Source organism: Carcharhinus amblyrhynchos, chromosome 11 (assembly GCF_965287045.1).
Source record: "Carcharhinus amblyrhynchos chromosome 11, sCarAmb.v2.hapA, whole genome shotgun sequence".
Lineage (NCBI taxonomy): Eukaryota > Metazoa > Chordata > Chondrichthyes > Carcharhiniformes > Carcharhinidae > Carcharhinus > Carcharhinus amblyrhynchos.
In genome coordinates this window covers 70,503,734-70,515,863 of record NC_137334.1, presented here as the reverse complement: position 1 = coordinate 70,515,863, position 12,130 = coordinate 70,503,734, and the positions used below count along the sequence as shown (strand labels likewise).

The 12,130-nt window shown below is 41.1% G+C and overlaps 1 non-coding gene and 1 pseudogene across 1 annotated transcript; both read left to right on the top strand.

Annotated features, from left to right (window-relative positions):
- Positions 1-5,776: 5,776 nt before the first annotated feature.
- LOC145350406 (5S ribosomal RNA) lies at positions 5,777-5,896 on the top strand (annotated as a pseudogene).
- A 423-nt stretch (positions 5,897-6,319) lies between these two features.
- On the top strand, positions 6,320-6,502 carry LOC145350403 (U2 spliceosomal RNA). The gene has a single exon (XR_013888189.1). It is a non-coding gene; the product is annotated as a U2 spliceosomal RNA (small nuclear RNA).
- The last annotated feature ends 5,628 nt before the right edge of the window (positions 6,503-12,130 follow it).

Sequence of the window (12,130 nt, the reverse complement as noted above, 5' to 3'; positions counted from 1 at the left end):
GCAGCATTAGTGGTTAGCACTGCTGCCTCACAGCATCAGGGACCCAGGTTCGATTCCCAGCTTGGATCCCTGTCTATGCAGAGTCTACACATCTCCCCATGTCTGTATGGGTTTCCTCCCACAGTCTGAAAGACGTGCTGGTTATCTGCACTGGCCATGTTAAATTCTCCCTCAGTGTACCCGAACAGGCACCGGAGTGTGGCGACTAGTGGATTTTCACAGTAATTTCATTGCAATGTTAATGCAAGCCTAATTATGACATTAATTTTTTTTAATCCTTAGAAGTCCTTTTGCAGACTGTTTTTATCATGGTCATTAAACCAGTAAGATTCCAGACAATTCAGAAACACAGTCTCCAACCATCACACCCCCATTGTCCCACCCGCTCACCAGGTTTATAGGTTGAAAATGGAATTGTTAGCCAATTGTGGAACAAATTAACACTCCTCCAAAGTTGTCATGCAATGAGATCATTGAAAGGTCAAAGTGATATACAGTAGTCTGTTTTCCATCTTTGTGCATATTTTTGAAACAGTAGGTTCTATAATACTTCCATGCATGTGTTTGGTAATGTCAGTTGTCATCCAACTGTTTCTAATTATGTAGTGAATCAGATTAATTCATTCATTATGTTCCACCTGCTTTTCTTTATATTCCTGACTTGATCTCATCATAGTATTAACAGAGACCCACAAGAACGTAACCTGACATTTTTCCTTAGCCACATGAGGGTAATATATCTAACGCAGAAGCAGTGTACTTTGACAAAGGTTGTACTCTTAAATGCACAAGATAGGCTCATTTTAAGAAACTTCTTCTACTCCTTTGATCTCATCTTTCCAGAATAATATTTTAAAATACTGGTAGCGGAACAACTTGCAATGAAAGCTACAAACCAAAGCAGGAAATGTTTCCTAGCAATCCATCCCTTTATTAACTGTTGGAAGAATTAAAAGAAAATATGAGATTTGCCAGTAATAACTCTAATATTTCAAATGGCATTTTGAGAAATAATATATTGCTATCTATATGCTTGTCTAAACTTCATCCTGAAAGAGTGATGCTGTTCAAACAGGGGAGGCAATGGCCTCATGATATTATCACTAGACTATTAATCCAGAAACTCAGCTAATGTTCTGGGGACCCAGGTTCGCATCCCACCATGGCAGATGGTGGAATTTGAATTCAATGAAAAGAATCTGGAATTAAGAATCTATGATGACCATGAAACCATTGTCAATTGTCGGAAAAACCCACTCGGCTCACTAATGTCCTTTAGGGAAGGAAATTTGCCATCCTTACCTAGTCTGGCCTACATGTGACTCCAGAGCCACAGCAATGTGGTTGACTCCCAACTGCCCCTGGACAACTAGGGATGGACAATAAATGCTGGCCAGTCAGCAACGCCCATGTCCCACAAATGAATAATATAAAATGCTACTGTTCAGAATTTGGAATTTAACAAGGTTAACAGTGAACTTGGGATAGAAACAAAAATAACAGACAGGTAATAAGGTTATCAGGCATCTAGAGGAATATTGAGATTTGGGCCAGAATTTTCTGGCTGAACAGTATAACTGCTAACACCCATCTTGGGGAGAGAGGTCAGTTTGCCATTCAACAGCCAGACTGGTCAATATCTTCAGAGAGGCCAGTTCCATCTCTAATCAGAACACAGAGGCCTGTTCCACCTAACATTTGCAGCTATGGCAAAGTGCAGATATTCTCCTCTAAAAGAGATAGTTTCACACCTTTGCTGAACCAGCAAAAGATGATTTCTCAGATCTGATTATCTAAGCTGTATTGTGTGGTACCTACGAGTGGATTTGACTTATAGAGTTACTTCAGTGGCTATTGTTTGGGAAAAGAAATGTCTTAGAGTTCAGGGAACATGAGTATGTTATTGAAACAAGAGATAATTTTAGAAAAACGGTGTGTTTAGTTATGAATATAATTAATTTCACAGTGTTTACTAATCATTCTTGTCATGTGTTATTCTTTTCTTTTAGTTTAATAAATACTCTATTAATTGTTTACACAACAATGGGACTGGTTCCTCATTGGGTTATTCCTCACATTATTCAAAAGAAATATACACAACTAAGAACCGGTGTTTCAAGTTATCCTTCAGAGTTTTGAGGCTCGCGCAAGTAACATCAGTGGAGATTTTAACACCATGTGTGATTCCAGTTTGAGTGGCTGGGTACCTTTTCAGGTGTTGTGAAATAAGAATGTTTTAATATTATAGCATTAAGAAAAAGAGTTCAGATTTAATGGATTTTCTTGAAGAAAAGTCTGCTGATGGTTCTAACAGCCTAATTACAACCTAGAGATGATTTTGAATCAGGGAAGCAGAAACAGAAAAGGCAGTTAGGACAAATTATTTTCAGCGTTAATCTCTCTGACCAAAAATGATTTATTCCTGATCCCACATCACATTATCACATAGGTGTACCTGATAGAAGTATTTTTGGAGAAGTAATTTCTAAACAAAAGAAAAAATGATTGGCATCGTGTAACACAGTCAAATGAGTGGAATAAAGGCAAAATCTCAACTACCTTTCTTCCATTATGTACTTCCATTATGCTTAATTTCTAGGCATTATATCAGTTATCATTTCTCTTCCTTCCCATACTCCCTGGCTCAACTACCAACCTTTGAGGAAATCTGATTAAAAGCTATTTGTATTATTAACGCTTTCTGTATATAAATTTCATCGCAAGTTATATAATTTCCAGAAACTTAAAATATTAACCTGTGTCTACTACATTCAATTTTCTCCGCACAGTTAAGATAGAAACGCAGGAGTGGATCGAAAGCCCCTCAGCCTAATCCCATCGTTCAACATTATCTGTGGCCTTAACTCCTTATAGAACACAAAACATGATGGTATAGTGTTTAGCACTGCTGCATCGTAGCGCCAAGGATCTGGGTTTGATTCCAGCCTTGAATGACTGTGTACAGTTTGCAATTTCTCCCCATGACTGCATGGGTTTCCTCCCACAGTCCAATGCAAGTTGCCCAGAAACTCTAGTTAGGCCCAAATTAAAAATAAATAAAAAGGCCCATTATATGCCTTGAACAGACATCACAGCAATGATACAAAAAAAAACCCAGCAGAGAAACAGGATTAAAATACATTCCTTAAATCCCAGTCACATCACATGGTTCAATTCTTCTTTGTTAAAGGTAAATCTCCAGTGCATTTTAGTTCTGATCTTCAGGTAGTTTTGATGGCTTGAGTGGATATTATGGCACTATTCCTAATGTCCCGCACCAAGTTACTTCTCTGAGAACTTCTGCTGTAGACAGTCATATTTCATTTCAGTTTTGATATGAGATCTTCCTGTGTAAAGGTTGCCAGTCATATTTTGCTCCTTAAAAATAGTCAATGCATCGTGCAGTTCTTGATGAAGTTGGGAGACTGCAGAATGACTTGGACAGGTTAGGAGAGTGGGCAAAGAAATGGTAGATGGAATACAACGTGGGAAAGTGTGAGGTTATGCACTTTGGTAGGAAGAATAGATGCATAGACTATTTTCTAAATGGAGAAAGGCTTTGGAAATCTAAAGTACAAAGGGTTTGGGAGTCTGGGTTCAGGACTCTCTTAACATTAACCTGCTGGTTCAGTGGGCAGTTAAGAAGACAAATTCAATGTTAGCATTCGTTTCTAGAGGGCTAGAAGAAAAGAGCAGGAATGTACTGTTGAGGCCTGTAAGGCTCCAGTCAGACCCCATTTGGAATATTGTGAGCAGTTTTGGGCCCCATATCTAAGGAAGGCTTAATTCTGCTTCTATACCTTATGGTCCTCTGGTCTTATGACCTCTTCATTCCAAGTACTTTGACCATCTTAAGGTATGGTCATATAGAAAATTCAGAAGGCACATAGCACAGTGGTTATCACTGTCACCTCACGGTGCCAGAGATATGGGTTCAATTTCAGCTTTGGGTGACTGTGTAGAATTTGCAGTTCTCCCCGTGTTTGTGTGAGTCTCTTCTGGGTGCTCTGGTTTCCTCCCACAGTCCAAAGATGTGCAGGTTAGGCACATTGCCTCTAAATTGCCCCTTTGTGTCCAAAGATGTGTAGGTCAGGTAGATTAACCATGGCAAATGCATGGGGTTACAGGGATAGGGCCTGTGTAGGATGTGCTTTTGGAGAGTCGGTGCAGACACTATGGGCCCAATGACCTCCTTTTTCACTGTAGGGATTCTACGGAAAGGGAAAAGGAATGTAACAATGCAGTGCTCAGGCTTCAAGACCTTTGATCCTCCTACTGGCGGCAATGATTCGGAAGGATGGTTTTTGAAGGAGTATCAGCAAGTCTTATTTTGAAAGTTTGTTTTTCCCCATGAAATGCTCTTCCCCATGATTATTAATTAAGAACATCCACATAGAAAAGCAAGGTTCATTTCCCACACAAATATATTATGCCTCATAAATTTGGTTATCAATTTTTAAAATGGAGTGCCTGGGAGGAAAATGTTTTCAAAGGCAAAGCTTGAGAAAAAGAGTGACTACACATCAAGCCACCACTGGGAGCAGCATGCAGTGCAGAATCAGTTACCTTTTTGCTATTCATTTGTTGACCATGATGACTGGGCCATGTTTCTTGTAAGAATATCGAACATAAAAGCTTTGGTGCACATTTGCAATGAACCAGTAAATGGAATATTTAAATGAACTTTTTTCTTCAAAGGCAAGGTCAGGACTCCTGCAGCAAGTCCATAAATCAAAAGGTGACACTCTAGCATGTGGCACCGAACTCCAAGGTTAATAATTAACAGGAACAAAAGTGCTTTCACAATAAATAAACAGCAAGCTTACAAAACCATCTCGGTGAACTGTTCCCTTCTTTCAGTATATAGAAATGAGCTTTTTCTCATTGTAAAGCTTCTGTAGAAGCACCAAAGGTAGCAGGTTGCATAAGCATTTGACCACAAAAGAGCAGATAAAGTTGTTGGCTTCTGAAATCTTAAGATTCTAGTGGTATCAGGCTATGCAAGACATTGTTTTTCAGAGTGACTGAAGTAGTGTTGCATTTTGAAGCCAAGTTAACATTGAGCAAATAAATATTATCAGCCTCATTATCTACAAGATTGTCCAGAGATAGAAAAAGGCCTTAAAGAAATTTAGCAAGACTGGGACCTTGTAACCTGCACTAAAATGACAAAACTGGGAAAAAAAGAAATTTGAAGCATCAAATAAATTTTTACTGATCTACTTTTCAATTGTGCTATTGCTGTACACTATTATTGGAATACTCCTCCTTTGAGATAATGTTCAGACCTATTCAAAATCTGCCTCTCAGTTTCACAAAATGAAGTACCTGCAGATGAAAAAATGATTAAAATGAAGGCAGACTAATGTGAATCTGAAATAAAAGCAGTAAATGCTGGATAAAATCAACAGGTCTGGCAGCACCTATGGAGAGAGAATCAGAGTTGATGATTCACCTCTGTATGACTTCAGAGCTAAAGAAAGGGAGAAATGTGATGGATCTTATATGAACGTATGAATTCAGAGCAGGAGAAGACCACTCAGCCCCTTGAGCCTGCAATGCCATTCAGTAAGATCATGACTGATGTGATTGAAACTTCCACCACACAACCCTGCCTACTCCTGATAACCTTTCACCCCCTTGTTAATCAAGAATCCATCTAACTCTGCCTTAAAAATGACTCTGCTTCCATTGCCTTTTGAGGAAGAAAGTTCCAGATCCTCACGACCTGTGAAAGAAAACAATTCTCCTCATCTCTGTTCATCCTACTTAAGAAGCCTGCAGCCATGCTAGTCTGAAAATGCCTGATCGTATCTAATCTCCAGAAGTTAAGTAGACTCAGGCCTGGTTAGTACTTGGATGGGAGACCACCTGGGAATACAAGGTGTAGTAGGTTAGATTGCTTCTTGGCTCTTTGGCTAATATCATGTGTAGTATTAAGAACATAAGGAAATAGGAGCAGGTGTAGGCCTTTGAGCCTTCCCTGCCATTCAATAAGATCATGGCTGATCTGAAGTGGATCAGTTCCACTTTCCTGCTTTCTCCCCATAACTCTTAATTCCCTTGTCTATCAGAAATTGGCATGCTGTGCTTGGTTGAAGTCATTAGGTTACATTTCATTTGAAGCAATTTTTAAAAGCAGCATCTTGGCCTTTTAGCTAAGATGCAAATGAGATCAAGCCTTGGAGGGGGAGCTATGCCTACTCCAATCAGTTTGGATCATGTAGATCAAGCCCAAGACAGGAGGTGAGAGCCCTGTATTGTCAGCTTGGATCGGGAATGTCTCAACTTGTTGGGGCTCTGAATTGGACTTGATTGGATTGAATTGGAATAGAAACAAAAAAAAAAATCTGTTCTTATCAGCTTAACATCTGAAAGATCCCCTATCTGGGGACCAAATGTTAAGCAGATTTTTGGAACAGGGTGGTGGAAAAGGGGCTTGCTCCTTCCACCCCACTCATCAGCCTGGTCTTGCAGTGCCTCCAGGAACGATGCAGCAACAAGAATGTCTAGAAGCGGTGGAGAATGTAGAGCAAAATAGAAAGTCAGCGATAGGTGTGAGTTAGGAGAAATTGCGTGTTTAGAGCACAAGACAAAGGAAGTGTTAGTAGCAATGTTAAGGACAATAGAAGATGCTGATAATGGCATTAAGGTAAGATGGCAGAATGAGTTAATAGGAGAAAGGTCAGTGCTCAGTGAAAGTACAACTTGAGAACAAGTGACAGATGGCCCTGTGTGTTGGGGGAGGGTGCGGGGTGCGAGTTTAATAGGACAAGAAATTTTTGGTACTTAAAAAGAGTCAAGATAGAAATGAATTTTCTAGTTTAAAGTTGTTGAACTCAATGTTGAATTTAGAAGGTTGTTATGTGCCTGACTGAAAAATGAGCTGTTGCTCCTCCAGGTTGTGTTGGGCTTCACTGGAACACTGCAGCAGGCCAAGGATAGACATGGGGCTTGAGAGTGAGATGGTGAGTTGCAATGGCAAGCAACTGGAAGGCTGGGGCTATGCTTAAGGACTGAGCAAAGGTGTTCTGCAAAGCAATCATCTAGTTTGCACTTAGTCTCCCTAATGTAGAGGAGGCCGCATTGGAAACAAAATTGAAGGAGGTGCTTCACGTGAAAGGAATGTTTGGGGCCTTCAGCAGTGAGGCAGGAGGAAGTAAAGGGGCAATCCATCTTCCATGATTAAATGGGAAGATGCTGTGGGAAGGGGATGAGGAGTTGGGGGTGATGGAAGAGTAGACCAGAGTGTCAAGGAGGGAGCAATCCCTGTAGAATTTTGAGGGGGGACATTTTGGCTTTTGGGAAGGAGGTAGGACTGGGCTGTGCTGAGTTAGGAGACTGTGTGGTTGGAAGCTGTGGAGGGAAATTCTCCAGAGGAGATGAGGCCAGTGAGTACCCCGGAAACAATGCCTTAATGCTGGTGGTGGGTTCATGGTCCAGGGAAAATAATAATTGTCACATAAATCATTCCTGCAACTGTAGAAAAGGTAGAATGTCAATCTTGTGCTGCGCACTGAGTCAGCACGTTTCCATAGCATTAAAGTTTACCCTGTTTGATTTGTTTCATATACATTCTATTTAATTAATGTTGTGGGATTAAGAAAAAAAAGCATAAGCACATCCAACTTCAGTGGGATTGTAAAACAGGCAATATAGTCTCCTTTAATATGACTCGTCCAGTTTGTGTGACTGGTGCTGATCATAGAATGCTACATAGGAATCGTACAGTGAAGAAAGAGGCCATTCGGCCTACTAAGTCTGCACCAACCACAATCCAATCTAGGTCCTATCACCATAACCCCATGCATTTACCCTAGTTAGTCCCCCTAACACTAAGGGGCAATTTAGCATAGCCAACCCACTTAACCCACACATCTTTGGCCTGTGGAAGAAAACAAGAGCACCCAGAGGAAACACACACAAACATGGGGAGACTGTGCAAGCTCCACACAGACAGTGACCCAAGCTGGGAATTGAAACCGGGTCCCTGGCACCATGAGGCAGCAGTGCTAACCATTGTGTCACTGCGCCGCCAACTTGGTAGAGACCAAAATCTCAGCCTTTGCCCAGGTCTAGCATCTCCTCTAACTGTGGATATTAAACACTGAAGTAGTCAGATTTCCATTTCAATCCACCCATTTGTTCCATGACTTCCAGTTCCAAATCACTCTCTGTCATGGTAAAAGAGGATTATGGAATTCAGTGTTGGAATTCACTCTTTGTGCTCAGAGCAGCAGTGCAGTGCTGGTAACCAGACCGGTACCTTCAACAAAATGAAATTTATAAACCTTGTACGTGGCTTGAATGGATTATTGTACATGAAGACTGACAAGCCCCAACTTCTCAAGTATGAAATAACCCTTGTGTTCTACTGATTGCTTCAGTTAGCAGAGAAATGTTGTGCTGAGAGATCACAGTCTCAATATTAACCTCCCATGACAGGTAAGGGGTTTATGGTGGGAAATCCTGGCCCAAAATATGCACCACACACCTCCGTCCTGTTTTATCATGTTGGACTTAAGGGATCTGGGTTTTTTGCCATGGAGTGCCAGGATACTTAATTAGCACAGAGGCATAGAAGGTAGGTGCAGGAGTAGGCCATTTGGTCCTTCATGCCTGCACCATCATTCAATATGATCATGGCTGATCATGCACTCTCAATATCCCACACCCATTTTCTCCCCTTGATCCCTTTTGCCACAAAGGCCACATCCAGCTCTCTCTTGAACTTATCTAACGAACTGGCCCTAACAGCTTTCTGTAATAGAGAATTCCATAATATTCATTATATGTGTGAAACAGAATTGGAAGCTGCCATTGTAAACGCTACACAAGGACTCGCTTTTCAGAGTTAAGAATTCAAATTATTTAATTTTGTTTCCAAACCAAGTTCTACGAGCTCCTCATCAGATAATTTATTTTACTTGTACATCAGTTTATATCTTACAGTAAAGTAGCATAAAAGCAAAGGTTTCTATATCTACAGGAAGCTGTGGAGAGAGTGAGGGAGGCCAGAAATAACTGAAGGAGCCTCAAGGCTGGCAGCATAGTGGTTCTGCTGAATTTAGTGGCAGGACATTAAATTCAACTCTCTGAGCGAAGAAGTTCTTCTTCATCTCAGTCCTGAATATCTTACCCCTTGTTCTAAGACTGTGACCCCCCTACTTCTGCACTTCCCCAACATTGGGAACATTCTTCCTGCATCTTACCTGTCCAGGCTCATCAGGTTCTTATATGTTTCTATGCGATCCTCTCTCATTCTTCTAAATTCTGGTGTGTACAAGCCCAGTCAATCCAATCTTTCTTCATATGTTAGTCCTGACATTCCGGGAATCAGTCTGGCCTTTAATTTGGACTCCCTGAATGAAAATGGGAACCCAATTGAAACTGACGGTTGCGACCTCAGATTCTCAGAGGTCAGAAATCCCAGGAGTGCAAGAGAGGCGAAAGCTGCCTGCAGCATAACTGTCTTTTACAGCACTCATTGAGAGTCAGGAGGAGCCCACTTCCTCTGAAGCCTTTGGCTTTGCCCAACCCTGATTGGCAGCCTCCGCCAAGCCCACTGTCTCCTGATTATAAGCCTTCTGCTGTCCTCCTGATCACACTCTCTCTGCTTCTTCTTGGTTGCCTGGGACCAGCCCCAGCTGCAGCGTTGTGTCACAGGTTGTTGGCAACCTGGCCATGATCAGACTGTCCATCTTCCAGCAGCTGGGCAAGAAATGGAACAAAGAAGATGGTAATGATGTCCTGCCATTAAATTCAGCAGTAGCACGATGCTGCCAGCCTTGAGGCTCCTTCAGCTGATTCTGGCCTCCCTCACCCTCTCCGCAGCTTCCTGTAGATATAGAAACCTTTGCTTTTCAGGCTATATTATATTACTTTACTGTAAGATATAAATTGATGTACAAGTAAAATAAATCATCTGATGAGGAGCTCGTAGAACTTGGTTTGAAACAAAATTAGATAATTTGAATTCTTAACTCTTAAAAACGAGTCCTTGTGTAGCATTTACAATGGCAGCTTCCAATTCTGTTTGGCACATACGATGAAAAGTTAATAAAATATCTTTCTCATCACAAGTAGCCTTTCATTTCATAACTGTTAATTTAGAAACAACTGACTAATTTTCTGAGAGGTCAATCACCTCAGTAAATTGCCCCATCTGCTTCCTCAGTTAGCCCTCACACACCACATTTCAAAAACTTAAGAGGCTTGACAAAAAAAAGAGGCAATTAATATGTTTGATGACTTCCCTCTGGGAGGTTGGATGAGCTTGAATGCTCCCGGTGAGATGAGTACGTCCTTAGACAGTGTTCATCACTTAACCCCAGACCTCCCAGCAAATACGCAGTCATTCCTTCTTGAAGGAGCCAGCAGCATTCAATTTTCAGCTCCAGCTTCACTGAAACTTAATTTATTTGCTAATCTCTGTGGTGAATGACAACAGTATTAACCATTCACTGTCTCACAGCTGCTTGTTTGGGAACCTCAAACCCTACCCTATTTTGGGAGGGAGGTGGTAGCTACTTCCTCTGGGATATAGTCACGGTTGTGATAATTAATCATATGAAAAGTAGCTTGATTGATATAATTGCTTTCCATCTTGCTCCTTGCTAATGCTGTTGATTGTTTTTTCATAGAATACTGTGTGTTGCTTATTGAATGCTTTATTTTGCTTTCTCTTGTTTCTTAATTGGTAGTTTTCTTATGCCTAGTAAAATATAAGATAATTAATTCTTTTATTGCAGCGAGCATCTCCTTGCACTTGCACAGTTAGATGCACTCTTAATTATTTTGATTTATCTCTATCTTGGAAGATCCTCGCACATGTTAGAGTTTTGCCAAGATATCCACTGCTATTATTTTCTTCCATTGATTTCATGCAAATGAAAATCGGGAGAAATGTAAGTTAGGCTTGCTGACTTGCTCTCCTCTATCGATACTAGATTCAGCATAGTCTCTGCTGCTTTCGTGTTTCCCATTTTCCACCTTCTCCCAGATTAAGCACAGCCTCTCTAGGTTGAATGTTTATTCTGGGATCTTGATCCCACCTAGATTAAATGTGGGTCAGAAGTCCACAGATGCTAGTAGTGGAACCCAGAGGTCATTTTTAAAAGACGGCCAATTAAGTGGCTGCCCATGGGAGACTCATTAAATTAAGGAGAGTGGTGTGGCTTCCGAGACTGGAGGACCAATAGCAGACCTTCCAGCAGTCAAAGATGGACAACCCAGCCGTCAGAGGCACTGAAAAATATAGGTAAGGAGGAGGGCACCTGCACTTCCGGCCATCCAAGCACAGAGACTTGGTCCAGCCTATAGGCAATACTGTTACTTGGGTCAATCTCTTACCTGTCCAATTACAAAAAAATATGTTTCAGGCCACCTAAAGCGGTGTCTACACACCCACAGACTCTATCACAAAGCCTTTAGAGTGGCATAGTAATCTAAAGACTAAGTAAGAATTCATGGAATTCCTTGAGTGTAGAAGGAGGCCATTGAGCCTGCACTGACGACAATCCCACCCAGGACCTATCCCCGTAATCCTACGTATTCATTGCTAATCTCCCTGACATGAAGGGGAGATTTACCACTGCCAATTTAAAAACCAGAGCACCCAAAGGGAACTCATGCAGACAGGGGGAGAACATGCAAACTCCACACAGACAGTCACCCAAGGCCAGAATTGAACCCCGATTCTGTGGGCGCTGTGAAGCAGTAGTGCTAACCACCGTGTTACTGTGCTGCCCATGATCCAAATGACCTTTTAGTTGCTCTGTCAATGTATATAACAATGAAAAAGATATGTACAGCAAAATGGGCTATTTGGTTGTCGAGATCGAAAACTTGTCCTGATTTAGGTAATTGCAAATTGACTTTAAATAATTAAATGCAGATCCTTTCAAACTGAATCACTTGCGTTCTTAATAGTTACAGATTTCTGCAAGTCTTAAATCTTAATAGAGGCCTTAAATTGACAGATTGTCATGACAACTCAAAGCACTCGTGTATGAATGTATAAATGGCACTGACATCATGTAATTAGAGTAACGACACATATGCTAATCAGTGCTAATTTGTCCAGCAATTATAGCAAACTAATACATTTTAACTGTACACAAATAGCATC